General features: G+C 42.1%; 1 protein-coding gene across 6 annotated transcripts in view; it reads left to right on the forward strand.

Moving 5' to 3' along the window:
• KYNU (kynureninase) overlaps positions 1–18537 on the forward strand; it is a 186731-nt gene that overhangs the window by 18045 nt on the left and 150149 nt on the right. The window contains exon 1 of one of the 6 annotated variants that reach the window (XM_056535592.1): positions 11680–11794. The exons of the other annotated variants lie outside the window; for them this stretch is intronic. The gene's annotated coding sequence lies outside the window, so the exon portion shown is untranslated. Of the gene's footprint in view, positions 1–11679; positions 11795–18537 lie in introns of those variants that run through there. 6 annotated transcript variants of the gene reach the window in all.

An 18537-nucleotide genomic window follows, 5' to 3' on the forward strand; every position in this document is an offset into this window, starting at 1 on the left:
CACCACTATTGAACAACTAGATAACTATTGCATCACTACCACAATGCTATTACACAACTTCTTCACCACTACTGCACCACTATTACCAGGGCTGGCCCTACAATTGGACCCAGGCGGCACCTTCACAGGGGCAGCACATTGACGCCCCAAGAAGATTTTTTACCCTTTGTGACCCATGGGGTTACTGCAATCCATTTCTGTAAGAAATACTTCATTTTCTAGAAAAATTGCAGGGGTGCAAACATTTACGGCCATGACTGTATCTATCTACCTATAATTCACATATCTATGTAATGTCCCAGTACAGAACATAGTTCTGTACTACACTTAGGCCCTGTCAGGTTTAGTCCCTCAGTGATCTTGGGGCTCTCCTGCAGTAAGGAAGGGAGGTGCTGCAATCTCTCTTTTTGGTTCTCTTTCTACTGGGGTACAGTCAAGACCAGATGTCTCAGTGCTACTGTCCAGCTACCTGGAAGGCCTCAAATCTGTCACTTGCAGTAACTCAAGTCTATGCCTGCTGTTGCTACCCACAGTCCAGTCAAGCCTAAAGTCAATGATCTAAAGTGGAGATATCGTTTGGGTCCTTCCTGATACCCAAAAACCACTCTGGCGTCACAAACATTAGGGGTTAATAACACCTTGCCCCTGGGTTTAATACCATCTGCCCAATCCACCTACACCGCTACACCCTGTGGTCCCACCATTCACCGTGGCTCACCACTTCTATCTATCAATCAGAATTATTGATTTATTATCTTTTTCTATGCTTGATATTAATCTACTGTTTCTGCAAAATATATTCACATTGATTGTAAGTTTATAGTGTACAGTGCGGTCCAGGCTCCAGGGCATCTAAAATGGCGGATCCACATGTGAGGACATGGGGCAAGGTATCCTGGGAAGGCAGGAACCAGGGTAGGCGGGATGACCCTGTGATGTCACAGCCCTATATAATCGGCAGCCAGTCACTTCATCCTTACACTGCAGAGAGATAGATAGGGACAGGCAGCCCTGTGTGTTACACAAAAAATATTTTTCCAGCAGAGATTAACCTCCTAGTCAAGTCAGCGTTCTGTTGGACAGAGCAGTGTGTTTGCCACAGAAAAGAATTCTTACTGCAACGATCCACCTACCAGTCACTGTCTGCAGCTTTCTATTATAGAGAGGATTAATCCGAGAGCAGTGTGTTGCATAGAAAAACAGCAGTGATTCAGCTCAAGCACAAATCCTGCCTAGAAGCACTGATAGGTAAAAGAGTGAGATTGAGAAATGTTGACTGTAATACACAGCAACTGTGTGCTGCAGCACTGGTGTCTACTGCTGGTGTTGTGCACAAAAACGTTTTTAAGCATACTGTAGTGCATTTTTGTGCCCTGTGCATACCACATACGTACATCTAAGTGTTGTACCATTTTTTTCCTGATAAAGTCTTAAAGGGCCTAGATACTGTGAAAGGACAGCCAAAAAGTACTCACCAGCTGGTGTTGTACACAAAAACTTTTTAAGCGTACTCTAGCGCATTTTTCTGCCCTCCTAAGTGCATACCACAAATGTATATGTAAGTGTTGTACCATTTTCTTCCTGATAAAGTCTTAAGGGCCTAGATACTGTGAAATGACAGCCAAAAGTTCTCACCGGCTAGTGTTGTACACAAAAATTTTTTAAGCGTACTGTAGCGCATTTTTCTGCCCTCATAAGTGCATACCACATGCGTACATCTAAGTGGTGTACTATTTTGTTCCTGTTAAAGTTTCAAGGGCCTAGATACTGTGAAAGGCCAGGCAAAAGTACTCAATGGCTAGTGTTGTACACAAAAACTTTTTTAAGCGTACTGTAGCACATTTTTCTGCCCTCATAAGTGCATACCACAAGTGTTGTACCATTTTGTTCCTGATAAAGTCTTAAGGGCCTAGTGACTGTAAAAGGCCAGGGAAAAGTACACACCTGCTGCTGTTCTAGACAAATACTGTTTTAAGCGTATTGTACTCCCCTCATAAACGCACTAAGTATGTCAGGCAGAGAAGTGCCAGGACGTGCACAGAGGAGTGGCAGAGGCCTAAATTCATCATGCGCAGGCAAAGGTCGCAGTAGACTAGGGGCGAGTGGCAGTAGGAGTCGCAGTGAGAGGTCTCATCTCCTGGTATCAGCTAACGGTCATGTCTCGACCAGCAACCCATCTGCTGTCATCAATTGGTTAACACGGTTATCCACTTCCTCACAAGTGACATCTGATACCCCCAGTCAACAGTCGGTGGGTTCCTCAGACACAACTCTCAGTTGGCATGGCCCGGGAGCAGTCCATGTCCTCCCTTTGCCTCTGTCCTATGCTATTTTCTCCTACAGAAGCATCTTATGCTGTGGGTTCAGCTGCACTATTCAGTGAGGACGATCTAATAGAGGACAGTCAGCAGCTACTGCCCAGCCAAGAAGTGGGGGAGACATCCGCCGCTTCCTCCACTAGGTGGACAAATATTAATGAGGAGAGTGATGTGGGAGGTGGTGTTGCCAGCGTTCAGTCTCCTGACGCAGGCACTGTTGATGAACCTGAGGAGGACATCAGTGACGTGCAGACACTTGTTGATGATGATGAAGCCGATCGCAATTGGGAGCAGGGTGCTGAAGTGGCTTCATCATCTTCAGGAAAAGAGGGTTGCAGGTTTCCCGTGAGGCAGCAGCTGAGCCAGAAAGGTGGTAGCATGGTTGGTAGTCAGCATGGTGGCAGAAGTGGAAATTCTGGAAACCTGCATTGAGGCAGCCTACCTTCCCAGGAGGTAGTGGAACAGGGGTACCTGGAGTCGGCGGCAGTAGCAATTAATTAGTGCGGACTGTGCGGAAAATAAGCTACTCAGCGATGTGGCAGTTTTTCATCAAGTATCCGAAGGAGGTTAACATAGCCAGATGCAAGATGTGTCGGCAGAAGGTGAAACGTGGCCAGGGTCCAAATGTTGGCGCCATGGCCCTCTGTCAACATATGCTGCATCACCATAAAGAGGCTCCAATGTGGTGGTCCAGCCTGTTGCACCACCCAGTGGCACGCCGCTCCCTCTTTCAGCCAGCCAGGGCTCCACCACCTCAGCTGAAGGGAGCTGTGTGTCATACCCTCCTTCTGTCGCTCCAGGTGCTCCTGCTCCTCCTATTTTGAATCAGTCATTCCATCAGCAATCCATCGGCGAAGCCATGTCCAAGAGACAACAGTATGCGCCCACTCATCCAACGGAGAAGAAGCTGATTGTGCTCCTGTCCAAGTTGCTGGTGCTGCAGTCTGTCCCTTTTCAAATGGTGGACTCTGCACCTTTCAGAGAACTGATAGCTTGTGCCGAGCTGAGGCGGAGAGTCCCAAGCCGTCATTTCTTTGTGAAGAAGGCAGTACCAGCCATGCACAATTTTGTGGAAGAAAAGGTGGGCCAGTGCTTGAGCCTGTCTGTGTGTACCAAAGTGCACGGCAGCGCCGATGTCTGGAGCTGTAACTATGGTCAGGTACAATACATGTCCTTTATGGCCCACTGGGTGAATGTGGTTCTTGCTCAGCCACAACACCAATTTGGACAGGTCACGCCACTTCCTACTCCACGCTCCCAGGCCGTTGATCCTGTGACAGTGTGCGACTTCGCCTCCTCATCCTCCACCGTGTCCTCAGCCTCCACTGCACGGACAAGTCTCAGTGCCCCTTCAGCATACCATGGGTGCAGGTCACGGCGATGTCACACTGTTCTTCCCATGGTTTGCCTTAGCAAACAGAGTGACACTATGGTGACTGACAATGGGAAGAACATCTTGTCCCGCTATGACAAGGAAGGCTGAGCCATGCGCCCTGCACATGTGTTCAATCTAGTTATCAAGCGGTTCCTGAAGTGTTCCACCCCATTTGCAAGACATCCTAAAAATGGGAAGGAAACTGTGCATGCACTTCAGCCACTTGTACATCGCAAAGCACACCCTCCTTGAGCTGCAGCGTCAGAACAATATCCCCCAATGTAGTCTGATCTGCGACGTTGCCACACGGTTGAATTCCACCCTCCATATGTTGGACTGACTATACAAACAGAGAAAAGCCATCACTAATTTCTTGATGATCCAAGCGGATAGAGTTATTCCCCCGCGTAACTTCAATGTCAACCAGTGACAGTTCATACGTGACACCTGACATTTGCTCAGGCCCTTTGAGGAAACCACATTATTAGTCAGTCACCAGGATGATGGGATGAACAACGTTATTCCACTGCTTCATTTCCTACAACACGTGTTGGAAACGATGGCTTGTCAGGGCACTGGAGACATGGCGCCTACATCTCACGGCCACATGAGCCCTGTGGGGGCTGAACTTGAGGGGAAGGAGGGGGAGGGGCACAGTGGAGCACATTTTAGGTTTCTGAGAGGAGAGGAGGAGCAGGAGCAGCCAGAGGAGCTAGAGGGTTATGAGGAAGGCGACACAGAGGACCCAGACACACCGTGGCAGTATGCAGTGGTGATGGAGGCAGGGAGTCCCTCCGAGTCACTAGCACAAATGGCGTGACGCATGCTCAGTTGCTTGCGTGTCGACCACCGAATTGTTACCATTCGGCAGCAGAATGACTTCTGGCTCTCCACCTTATTGGACCCTTGCTTCCGACACAAAATGGGAGCCTTTTTGACACCCACTGAGAGGGAGGACAAACTTACCTACTACAGAAACATCCTACATAGTCAGTTGGCCAATGCCTATCGCGCCATCGTCCATCATCTCGCAGGTCTTACTCAGGGGGCCCTCTGCACGCACCTTCCACTGCCATTGCTGATGGGGAGGGGTGGGGTGGCAGGAGCCGCATCAGCTCCTTTAGCAGTAGCCTGAGTCTACAGTCGCTGATGAGTAGCTTTCTTCACCTGCATAGTGAAGCAACTCATCAGCAGCAGATAAACCTGGAGCAGGACCTGTACCAGCAGGTGGTGGCATACCTTGACATGCCCATACCAACACACCTTGAAGATCCGCTGGACTTCTGGGCAGCCAAACTTTATTTGTGGCCGCAGAGTTTGTCCTAAAAAAGTTGTCCTGCCTGACCAGTAGTGTGCAATCAGAGCAGAAGTTTAGTGTGTTTAGTGCGGCGAGGGCCATATTCACGCTAATGAGAATTCATCTGTCAAAAAAAAAAAAAAAAACATGGAGAAACTGACCTTTGTGAAGATGAATCAGGCATGGATCAGCCACGATTTCCACCCACTAATGCCTGATGCATCAGTGTAGATTGACCATGGTGCCACACAAATATGGATAGTGGCAAATAGATTTAAGGTGCTGCTCCCCAGTTTCAAACATTCCTCCGCATCAGACCTTTTTTCACCCACCTTAGTCAACTGGTATTGGTATTGCCACCCACTGCACCACTCTGTCATCGGGTCACTTTCAGGACTCCTGATGCTGCTGCTGCCGCCATCTCCAGGCTGTCACAGTCTGCCACCATATGTTTTCCTCATGCTGCCGCCACCTCCAAGCTGTGCAATTCAACCAAGATATGGTCTCCTCATGCTGCCGCCACCTCTATGCTGTGTCGTTCAGCCACTATATGTTCTCCTCATGCTGCCACCAACTCAAGGCTGTGCCATTCAGCCACTATATGGTCTCCTCATGCTGCCGCCACCACAACGCTGTGCCATTCAGCCACTATATGGTCTACTCATGCTTCCGCCACTTCTAGGCTGTGTCATTCAGCTACTATATGGTCTCCTTATGCTGCTGGTACATTTCCTAAAAGTTTTTATAGTAGCACTAGCTACCATAAATCTAGTTCAAAGCAAACACCGGGACATTAAACTTGGGAATCTAATATAAATTTTAAATTAAAAAAAATCGATGTAATCTTTTCAAGACTGAGGCCCTATGGTCGTTGACATCATATTACCTGTGAAATGATCACAAAAATCCAATGAAACAGCTTGGAGTGTTAACAATGAACCATAACTTATTAAATGAAACATTCACACTTTCACAGTCAGGGGGGCGCTGAGAGGCAGGGGCTGGAACAGGTGGTATCTTGCCTGGCGGAGGACCAAATCTCAAAAAAAAAATTATAAATTCAAATTAAATTAAATAAAAATTACACAAAAAATCTCCACATCCAGATGCTCTGCAGCAGTGATTCTAATAGCAATGCCTGTAATCTGCATGTCATACTGAATAACAGTATTATTTCACTAACACAGCACACTCCACATGCTTGTTAGGACAAGGCCAAGTGTTTTACACCCCTATTGAGCCTCTCTGTAGGCCAGAAATAGCCATTTTTAATAGCGGTTTGCCACAAATAAATTTGTACCGAACTAAATTTTTTCTGAAAATTCAGTGAATTGACCGAATCAAATTTTTCAGAAATGAGTAACTTCCCTGCCTGAACTTTATATAAACAGTGATATTTTTTCCCCATAAGTCTTTTCCTCTGACAATAAGTAGAAAACATCCTCTACAATGCAAATGAATACAGAAATTTTATAACCTTCTCCAGGCAAAAGACTGTGCAGCCCTTTTATGTATTTACTGCATCAATAATTCATGCACAAATAATTTCATTATGTCATTAGGACATTGCACATTGTATTATCTTACTGTTTATATACACTTTATACATTCTCTGGATTAATTGTAAAAAGTTAGATTTCCTTACTTAGAACACCCTCAACAATTACTCCAGCCTTGAATATGTCGTCTCCATTAGAGGCCAAGTTATAAATTAACATTAAAAGTTAATCTATAAGTCCTAAGCACTATAACTCATAACTGCTGATCTCTATTTGTTATCTGCTCCAGTAAATTTGCCAACCAAACCATTAGTGTAAGAATTAATTTAAATGTCTGCTGTAATAATGAGAGAAAGCACATTTTACCCAGATGGAAATTGCTGCACAGAAAAAAAAAAAATCAGTATTACTAACCTATCTATAATATCCACATCTATAAAGTCAAGGGCAACACAAAAACTGTGCATGATAGCTATTATAGATAAATAAAAATGTAAAAATAAATAAATAAAAAATAAACAACTAAACAACAGTTAATAGAGTGGATACTCTGTTAGGGTAGGGTCACACACAGCACATCCACAGTGTATTTGACACTGCTGATGCACTGCTGGCAATCACAGAATGAGGGCAGAGGGAAATCCCTGCTGCTGTTGGTAGCTGCGTGTGTCCACTTGTGACTGCAAGTGGGAAATCCGCCGCTACGAGCAGACACAGAGCTACCTGACCACAGCAAGGACTGGAGCCCGCTCTGCCATCTCTCTCTGACTACCGGCAGTGCATCATCAGTGTCAAATATGCTGCGGTTGCGCAGTGCATGACCCAACCCTTAAAGGGGTACTCCGGTGGAATTTTTTTTTTTAAATCAACTGGTGCCAGAAAATTAAACAGATTTGTAAATTACTTCTATAAAAAAAAAAAAGATTTACTCTTCTAGTACTTAAACAACAACAAAAAATGTGGTCTCAAATGGCAGGAGATGCTCAACCCCAAATGCAGTCGTGCATATATACTGGGGGAGCAGATCCTGCCTTTGTAGTCCGTTGCTAGGGGCGATCCCCAGCATAAAAATGCATACAATGGAGGATGCCTGCAGCGGACTACAAGTGCCACAATAGAATCCTACACCAGATAAACAGTGTGGATGTGTAACAATTAGAATAATACAATACAGAAATTTAGGTGCACTACTGTGGTAGATGTATACAATGACATTGGCTATCCCTCAACACTGATGTTAAAATTGAGACATTCGCCAGTGTATCCTTATATGAAGGACACACCAGAGCCCGCACACCAACACCAAGGTTTCTCAAATGCGCGGGACCTAACACTAACCTACCTGTGCGTAATAAGCAAAAACCAGGGGCCAGTGGGCAATTACAGCAGCACTAGGCCGACATGCAGCCTGCTCCCAGTTACCTCCAGCGTGACTACAAGCACACATACAATGGGAGGAGGGAGAGACAGGCTACAAGCCCCACCCAAGTTGGCTGATATAGGTGCATGGCCTCACAGGTGCAACCTTAATGCTGCCTGGAAAATGTTCATGGCGCATTAACATATGGAGTTTACACACCTCCAAGTATAAATTTTTAAACAACAACAAAAAATGTGGTCTCAAATGGCAGGAGGTGCTCAACCCCAAATGCAGTTGTGCATTTATACTGGGGGAGCAGATCCTGCCCTTGTAGTCCATTGCTAGGGGCGATCCCCAGCATAAAAACGCATACAATGGAGGATGCCTGCAGCGGACTACAAGTGCCACAATAGAATCCTACACCAGATAAACAGTGTGGATGTGTAACAATTAGAATAATACAATACAGAAATTTAGGTGCACTACTGTGGTAGATGTATACAATGACATTGGCTATCCCTCAACACTGAGGGACACTACCCAGTGGTCTCCAAACAGTGGTTTTCCAGATGTTGAAAAACTACAACTCCCAGCATGCCCGGCTGCAAACGACTGTCTGGGCATGCTAGGAGTTGTAGTTGTGTGCCTCCAGCTGTTGCAAAACTACATCTCCCAGCATGCCCAGACACCCAATTGCTATCTGGGTATGCTGGAATTTGTAGTTTTGCAACATCTGGAGGGCCACAGTTTGGAGATTAGTGTGCAGTAGTCTCTAAACTGTAGCCCTCCAGATGTTGCAAAACTGCAAATCCCAGCATGCCCAAACAGCTGTCTCAGCCTGCTTGGAGTTGTAGTTGCGTACCTCCTGCTGTTGCATAACTACATCTCCCAGCATGCCCTTCGGCAATTAGTACATGCTGGGAGCTGTAGTTTTGCAACAGCTGGAGCACCCTGGTTCGAAAATACTTAATTAGGTAACAGAACCTAACTGAATGTTTTCCATCCAGTGTGCATCCAGCTGTTGCAAAATTAGTTTTGAAACAGCTGGAGGTTTGCCCCCCCCCCATGTGAATGTACAAGGTACACTACACTAACACATAATAAAGGGTAAAACACAACATATACACCCCTTACACTGTCCCCCCAATAAAAATAAAAAACATATTGTACGGCAGTGTTTGGAGTTTAGCAACAGCTGGAGGCACCATGTTTGGGAATCACTGGCATAGTATACCCCTATGTCCACCCCTATGCAATCCCTAATTTAGTCCTCAAATGCGCATGGCGCTCTCTCACTTCGGAGCCCTGTCGTATTTCAAGGAAACAGTTTAGGGCCACATATGGGGTATTTTCGTACTCAGGAGAAATCGCACTACAAATTGTGGGGGGCTTTTTCTCCTTTTACCCCTCATGAAAAGGAAAAGTTGGGGGCTACACCAGCTGGTTAGTGTAAAAAAAATAAAAAATTACACTAACATACTGGTGTTGCCCCATACTTTTTATTTTCACAAGCGTTAAAAGAAAAAAAAGACCCCCAAAATTTGTAACACAATTTCTCCTGAGTAGGGAAATACCCCATATGTGGGCGTAAAATGATATGCGGGTGCACAACTTGGCTCAGGAGTGAGAGCGCACTATGTAGATTTGAGGCCTAAATTGGTGATTTGCACAGGGGTGGCTGATTTTACAGCGGTTCTGACATAAAAAAGCGGTTCTGACAAAAAAAGATAAATACCCACATGTGAATCCATTTTGGAAACTACACCCCTCATGGAACGTAACAAGGGGTATAGTGAGCCTTAACACCCCACAGGTGTTTTACAAATTTACGTTAAAGTTTGATGGGAAAATGAAGAAAAAACTTTTTTTTCACAAAAATGCTGGTGTTACCCAAAATTTTTCATTTTCACAAGGGAAAATAGGAAAAAAGCCCCCCAAAATTTGTAACCCCATTTCTTCTGAGTAAGAACATACCCCATATGTGGATGTAAAGTGCTCTGCGGGTGAACTACAATGCTCAGAAGAGAAGGAGCGCCATTGGGATTTTGGAGGGAAAATTTGTCCGGAATTCAAGGCAATGTGTGTTTACAAAGCCCCCATAGTGCCTGAACAATCGACCCCCCCCACATGTGACCCCATTTTGGAAACTACACCCCTCACGGAATGTAATAAGGGGTGCAGTGAGCTTTTACACCCCACAGGTGTCTGACAGATTTTTGGAACAGTGGTCCGTGAAAAGGAAATCATTTATTTCTCATTTGCACAGCCCACTATTCTAAGGATCTGTCAAAAGCCAGTGGGGTATAAATGCTCACTGCACCCCTTATTAAATTCTGTGGGGGGTGTAGTTTCCAAAATGGGGTCACATGTGGCGGGGTACACTGTTCTGGCACCATGGGGGGCTGTGTTAATGCACAAGGCCCCCGACTTCTATTCCAACCAAATTCTCTCTCCATAAGCTCAATGGTGCTCCTCCTCTTCTGAGCATTTTAGTGCGCCAGCAGAGCACTTTTAGTCCTCACATGGGGTATTTCCATACTCAGAAGAAATGGGGTTACAAATTTTGGGGGGCATTTTCTCCTTTTAACCCTTGTAGACATGTAAAATTTGGGGAAAAACCAGCATTTTAGTGAGAAAAATAAATAAATTCATGTACACGTCCAACTTTACGAAAAGTCGTCAAACACCTGTGGGGTGTTAAGGCTCACTGGACCCCTTGTTATGTTCCCTGAGGGGTATAGTTTCCAAAATAGTATGCCATGTGGGGGTTTTCTTGCTGTTCTGGCACCATAGGGGTTTCCTAAATGTGATATGCCCCCCAAAAACCATTTCAGAAAAATTCACTCTCCAAAATCCTATTGTCGCTCCTTCCCTTCTGAGCCCTCTAGTGCACCCACAGAACACTTGACATACACATATAAGGTATTTCCTTACTCAAGAGATATTGGGTTACAAATTTTAGGAAGATTTTTCTCCTTTTACCCCTTGTAAAAATTCAAAAACTGGGTCTACAAGAACATGCAAGTGGAAAAAAGGAAGATTCTGAATTTTCTCCTTCACTTTGCTGCTATTCCTGTGAAACACCTAAAGGGTTAACACACTTACTGAATGTCATTTTGAATACTTTGATGGGTGCAGTTTTTATAATGGGGTCATTTGTAGGGTATTTCTAATATGAAGAACCCTCAAATCCACTTCAAAACTGAACTGGTCCCTTAAAAATTCTGATTTTGAAAATTTTGTGAAAAATTGGAAAATTGCTGCTATACTTTGAAGCCCTCTGATGTCTTCCAAAAGTAACAACATGTCAACTTAATGATGTAAACACAAAGTAGACATATTGTATATGTGAATCAATATATAATTTATTTGGGATTTCCATTTTCCTTATAAGCAGAGAGTTTCAAAGTTTAAAAAAATGCAAAATTTTCTAATTTTTCATGACATTTTGGAAGTTTTCACCAAGAAATTATGCAAGTATCAACAAAATTTTAAAAGGTAAAAGCATCCCAGAGTTATTAATGTTTAAAGTAACAGTGGTCAGATTTGCAAAAAATGGCCGAGTCCTTAAGGTGAAAATGAGCTGTGTCCTTAAGGGGTTAAGGATTCTGATCTCTTGGCCAGAAAGAAGAGCACTTACAAAGAGGGTCTCTTGCTCAGGAGGTCCACTCTTGTCCTGTATTACCAAGAGAAGCCGTTGATTTGAGTGAGCATTGAGTAATGCTTCACATACCCTGTCGTGGCACTGTTGGGAATTTTGGCACTAACTGCCAGGTTTACCAACAGATTATACCTGATCGCTAGGGATCTCAGCAGGAGGACACTCTGTGATTATCTTAGTGGACTACCACTTTAAAGAAGCACACGTTTTTTTTATTTTGCCCACATCATGCACATTCACCATCACTAGCCGTACAGCACCATTTTATTCCAGCTCAGCTGAATGTATGTATTTCATAACTGTAACTAGGTCATCTGACTCACAGAAAATCACAGTGCTTGATGTGTCAAAAGGGAGTTAAGTCCTGGGTCAGATAGCTTCCTGTTACCTACAGGATGAAATCACCTACCACATTCCTTCTATCAGCTCCCAGTCCTCTCCCTTCCCAGCTCTTTTAGTAAACTTCTGCTGCTATATCTATGGGATCAATATATATATAGTAGTTATACACCTCCCCTCCCGTTCTATCAGAATACTGCTGCTGCTATCTCTTTGTGATTTGGATATATAGTTGCAAAATATTACTCCTCCAGCTTTATCTATATACTGCTGCTTTATCTATGGGATCAGGATATATAGTAGTTATCCACCTCCCCTCCCGCTCTATCTGTATACTGTTGCTATCTCTATAGGGTCAGAATATATATAGTTATCCACCTCCCCTACAACTTTACTTCTATGCTGCTGCTGTTATATCTTTGGGATCGGGATAAATAACAGATATACTCCTCACCTCTACTTCTATGGGCTCTGCCTTAAGTAAACTTGTTTCCAAGTCTATCAAGTCTGTTTCTAAGTCTAATCAATTTTTTTGTTGTATTCTGGTTCTAAACTGTCCTGGTTCTGCTTTGGCCAAGCTTGGATACTTTGTTGGGTACTTATTTTTCCACAGTCCTATGTTCACAGTTTCTTATTTCATGCCTTCTAGTCCTGTATCTACGTTCCTGCTCTTGTCTGTTCCTTGTTGTTCTACAGTCCTGTTCCTACACCTTCAAGTTCTGTACCCAGTCCTCCTATCATTAACCTATGTTCCAGTCCTGCTTCTGGTGACACAGTCCATGCTCTTGGTCTTTATGCTCCACAGTCAGTGTTCCTGGTGTTTCTGGCCCTGTCTGTTCCACCATGCATACAACAAAAAGAAGCCGACTGCTGGCTATTCTGGGGACCCCAAACTGGGGATATTCTCCCATAGATTCTGCACCTACAGTGGGACAAAAACGTATTTGGTCAGCCACCAATTGTGCAAGTTCTCCCACTTAAAAAGATAAGAGAGGCTGTAATTATCATCATAGGTATACCTCAACTATGAGAGACATTTTAGTCAGAAGGAATTAAATGATTATTTGGATGGAATTGAGTTACCTAGAATCCCAGAACTGGAGAAACTCAATGCCCCATTGGCGGTGAACAAAGTATACAAAGCATTGGGAACCATTGGAGGGAACACGTCTCCAGGAGGAGACAGGTTCCCCATTGAAATTTACAGAAGATATGGATAGATTATTATCCCAGCTTTGGTTAGAGTTACAAATAGTTCTCTTGAAAATGGGGCATTGCCAAAATCAATGACCGAGGCCAATATAATATTATTGTTAGAACCAGACACAAAAAAAAGGAGGAAATAGAGTCGTACAGACCAATATCACTGTTGAATACAGAAATTAAAATAGTAGCAAAAGCTCTAGCTAAATAGAATCCAGAAAATTGTATCAGTATTAATAAATAAGGATCAATGTGGGTTTATACCTGGAAAAAGGACAAAACATAATATTCATAGAGTACTCACGAATACACAGCTAGATGAGGGTAGGGGTTCCCACTCTATCCGGTCTCTCGATACAGTGAAAGCGTTTGACAGGGTGGAGTGAGACTTCCTTTGGGGGGTATTGGGAAAATATGGTATAGGAGGAGATCTAATTAAAATAATAATTAAGTTAATGTATTCAAATGCTACAGGGAAGATAAATATAGATGGTATGATATCAAAGGGATTTGGGATGACGAGGGGCACCAGGCAGGGTTGTCCAATGGTTCTATAACCATCGCAAATAGCAGGCCCCCTGCTATTTGCGATGGTTATAGAACCATTGGCGAGTAGTATAAGAAAAGATTAATTAATAGTAGAATTTGGAGCAGGGGGAAGAGGGGACAAAATTGCAATGAATGCGGATTATATCCTGATGTTTCTCGAGGACCCAAAAAAAATCTTTGTCAAGAGTGACAGAGGTAATAAATAATTATGGTAGTTTTTCTGGACTGGCAATTGGTTGAAATCAGTTCTTATGCCAATTGGAGATGGAAATATAGGGCAGACATATGGATTGAGGGTAATAAACAATGGAGAAACAGTTTAATATTTAGGTATATATATATATATATATATATATATATATATATATATATATATATATATTAAATGAGATAGGAAAATATCATCAGTTAAATACTTGGAATGATATGAATTTATCAAAAGCATAAAAAAATAATATTATTTAAATCAGTCTTGATGCCTAAGATTTTAGATGTATTTGAGACTGCACCAATTTGGTGCGAGATGAAGGTGTTTAAAAAAATTATTTCAATTTTCAATTCATCAATTCATTAATCTAGGGTAGAAAGAGAACGAGAATTAAACTAGAACATTTTTGTTAAACTAAGGAAAATGGGGGGGATAGATTTTCCGGACATATATAAGTACTTCTTGTCAGGACAAATTGATTTTTTGGCTAATTGGAAAGAATTTGCCGTTTTAGAATTTTTGTGGCAATGGTGTGAATTTTATAGATATTTTCCAGTTGTTGGAAGTGGGGAAGTTAGAAGAAGGTGAATGGAGGAAGGTGTTGAAGGTTAAAGGCTTGGTTAAAGCATGGAGGGTATTAAGGAGAGAGATGGATATAAAAGGAATATTGGATGAGGCACCACTGCTAGATAAGTTAAAGGGGTACTCCCGTAGAAAACTTTTTTTTTTTTTTTTTTGATCAACTGGTGCCAGAAAGTTAAACAGGTTTGTAAATTACTTCTATTAAAAAATCTTAATCCTTCCAGTACTTTGTAGGGGCTATATACTACAGAAGAAATGCTTTTCTTTTTGGATTTCTCTGATGTCACGACCACAGTGCTCTCTGCTGACCTCCGCTGTCCATTTTTGGAACTGTCCAGAGCAGGAGAAAATCCCCATAGCAAACATATGCTGCTCTGGACACTTCCTAAAAAGGACAGCAGAGGTCAGCAGAGAGCACTGTAGTTGTGACATCAGAGAAATCCAAAAAGAAAAGCATTTCCTCTTTAGAATACAGCCCATAAAATGTATTGGAAGGATTAAGATTTTTTAACCCCTTAACGACGCAGGACATATATTTACGTCCTGCCCGGCTCCCGCGATATGAAGCGGGATCGCGCCCCGATCCTGCATCATATCGCGTCGGTCCCGGCGCTCATCAACGGCCGGGACCCGCGGCTAATACCACACATCACCGATCGCGGCGATGTGCGGTATTAACCCTTTAGAAGCGGCGGTCAAAGCTGACCGCCGCTTCTAAAGTGAAAGTGAAAGTGACCCGGCTGCTCAGTCCGGCTGTTCGGGACCGCCGCGGTGAAATTGCGGCGTCCTGAACAGCTGACCGGACACCGGGAGGGCCCTTACTGCAGGAGCAGTCAAGCGCCGATAACACTGATCACAGGCGTATTAATACACGCCAGTGATCAGCATGAGAGATCAGTGTGTGCAGTGTTATAGGTCCCTATGGGACCTATAACACTGCAAAAAAAAATTTAAAAAAAAAGTGTTAATAAAGGTCATTTAACCCCTTCCCTAATAAAAGTTTGAATCACCCCCCTTTTCCCCCCAAAAAAATAAACATATATGGTATTGCCGCGTGCGTAAATGTCCGAACTATAAAAATATATCATTAATTAAACCGCACGGTCAATGGCGTACGCGCAAAAAAATTCCAAAGTCCAAAAAAAGCGTATTTTGGTCACTTTTTATACCATTATAAAATTAATAAAAAGTGATCAAAAAGTCCGATCAAAACAAAAATCATACCAATAAAAACTTCAGATCATGGCGCAAAAAATGAGTCCTCATACCGCCCTATACGTGGAAAAATAAAAAAGTTATAGGGGTCAGAAGATGACATTTTTAAACGTATAAATTTTCCTGCATGTAGTTATGATTTTTTCCAGAAGTGCGACAAAATCAAACCTATATAAGGCGTTTTTTTTTCCGATTTTGTCGCACAATGATTTTTTTTTCCGTTTCGCCGTGCATTTTTGGGTAAAATGACTAATGTCACTGCAAAGTAGATTTGGCGATGCAAAAAATAAGCCATAATATGGATTGTTAGGTGGAAAATTGAAAGGGTTATGTAAGGAGGAAAAAACGAAAGTGCAAAAACGGAAAAACCCTGAGTCTTTAAGGGGTTAATTGAAGTAATTTATAAATCTGTTTAACTTTCTGGCACCAGTTGATTTAAAAAAAAAAAAAGTTTTCCACGGGAGTACCCCTTTAAATATACCTGAGGTGAGAGAGTTTGGAGAGAGAAGCCTACTTAGAAATACGGAGGTGTGTTAGGATGAAATATGTATGGGGGAGAGGGAAATTCTAGAATTGGATAGAATTGAAAGAAGAATTTAACTTGAAGGAGGGTGGATAGTTGGAATAATTTGGTTCCAAAAAAGCATTTCTTGAGTTTATTGATAAAGGAGGTCACATACATTCAGCTTACCCTGATTTCTTGGGGAAAATAATGGGTAGTAAAATTAGGGGAAAACACATTGGCAGACATGTCTAAAAATAAATTACATCATAAGAGCTCCCAACAATGTCAGGAGGAGACTGGTTTTAGTAAAACTATAAATTGAGATAGTGTAAGGAAAAATATTAATCTGGTATCCCCAAATTTGAATTATAGATTAACACAATTTAATATTGCGTATAGACTTTATTACACACCCTACTTATTTTGGAAAGGATAGATATCAGAACAGGAAGCAATTGTAGTAGGTGTAACATAGAGAAGGCAGGCCAATTACATATATTATGGAGCTGTCCCTAGATTGTTAAGTATTGGCGAGAAATATATTGTAGAATCGAGGAGATAACAGGTATTTGTATGGAGTTCTCCCCCTTGCTGGCCGTTCTGGGTGACGACACAGGCATAAAAGCCAGGCAAAAGGAAAAACAAAAATGTTTAAGAATGTTATTCTATGCTTATATATATATATATATATATATATATATATATATATATATATATATATATATATAGTACTGGTGCTTAATAAATAGGACAGACAAGGGTAAAATCTCTAAAATTATAGATTTATTATATAAAGTTGATGGGAATGAATAAAAGTAGATAAAACTTGAATGTAGTGCTCTGGAGAGGATTCCTGTGAAGGAATAAAAATGGATAGTGTAAAAATTGGGAATATAGTAGTTGTGTATTAGATAACTTGGTTAATAGATGTAAATCCTACCAAGGTGCCGTTGTACTGAGAGTCAACTAGAGATGCTGGGTGTGGAGGACAAGTAAAGTGCTTATAGTAGAGCTGCAATAATAAGTGGAACGATTGTAATCTTCTGTTCACAGTGTAACTGAATAGATATAATTGTGAGATGCGCTTACCCCGCCATTTCTGGAAGAGGATATATGCTGAATTCAAGCTCCGTTGATATTTCATGGATTCCCCGTTCCTGCATGCACAGCGATGTGATTAAATTGTAGCAATAACAGAGGATAATCAGCAGGTGGTACCAATATATATAACAGGAGGTACCTGAAATTGTCCGTGCTGGAATATGGTAGATGTTGGGATTGCTGATCCTGTTGCGGAGCGCTGCTATGATGATTTTCGGGCTGGTGGAGGCTTTGATCAGGTCTTGATTTGGGAAAGGAGCGGGAAACTGCCCCGGCCGATGGCGTCTCTACCGTTCCGTTGATCCCGGTATTAAAAGCTGGATGTCGGGTTGCCGCGTGACGTCACTACGGGTGATCTTGTAATCCAAAAAAAGGCTCCAACACGTTTCGGAAAAACACTGTTTCCTTCGTCTGGGATAGCCCAACCCGCATGATCCTGCTCTTTATATAAGGTAAGCCTGTTAACCCTTAGTTTGCTGGAATCCTTTTATAATGGTGAAGAAGCTGGAAATGTAGCTGTCATTAATATTTCATTTTGTTACAATGTCCATTTGTATAATTTTGGGAATATTTAGATTTATTTATTCCTTTTCCAGGAAACCAAATAATTCAAAGTCAATATTAAATCCATACGGTGCAATTGTATTGAGCTCAAATATCCATTGCGATTCTTTTCTTGACATCTGAGCAATATAGTTGCCTCCTCTCCAATGGGGGGCAACCATTTCTAAACCAAAAAAGTGGGAATCAGTCGTTATGGATTTATGTTTGTCCTTAAAATGTTTAAACAGGGGATGTCCCTCAAATCCCCGTTTAATATTATAAATGTGTTCATTTATTCTCTGCATGAGTAGTCTTTTGGTGCGTCCGATATATATTTTCTTACACGGACATTTAATGCCATAAATTAACCCTTTGCTTTTGCAGTGTATATGGTGGTTAGTTTTTACTATCCTAGTAGTTTTTGTCGTTTTCTCCATTATTAATCATAGAAATGGGTACCGATGGCATATTTTTACATGCTGAACATTTTTTGCATGGAAAAAAACCCATAGGGAGAGGTTTTATGGTGGAACCATCAACTATTTTTGTTTGAATCATTTTATGGAATGCTATTTTGATATCATTTTTATTTTTATTTATTTTAACTGTGGGTGCTATGAGATTGCCTAAATTCCTAGCTTTTTTATAGATAAAGGTGGGTTTGTTTGACAATTTTTCCCCTATAATTTTGTCCTCTTTTAGGATTTTCCAATGTTTTTTTATTATTGGGGAAATTTTGTTGCTTTGGTTGGAATATGTGGTGATTATTGGTACTTAAATTT

Source organism: Hyla sarda, chromosome 8, assembly GCF_029499605.1.
Source record: "Hyla sarda isolate aHylSar1 chromosome 8, aHylSar1.hap1, whole genome shotgun sequence".
NCBI classification, from domain to species: Eukaryota; Metazoa; Chordata; class Amphibia; order Anura; family Hylidae; genus Hyla; species Hyla sarda.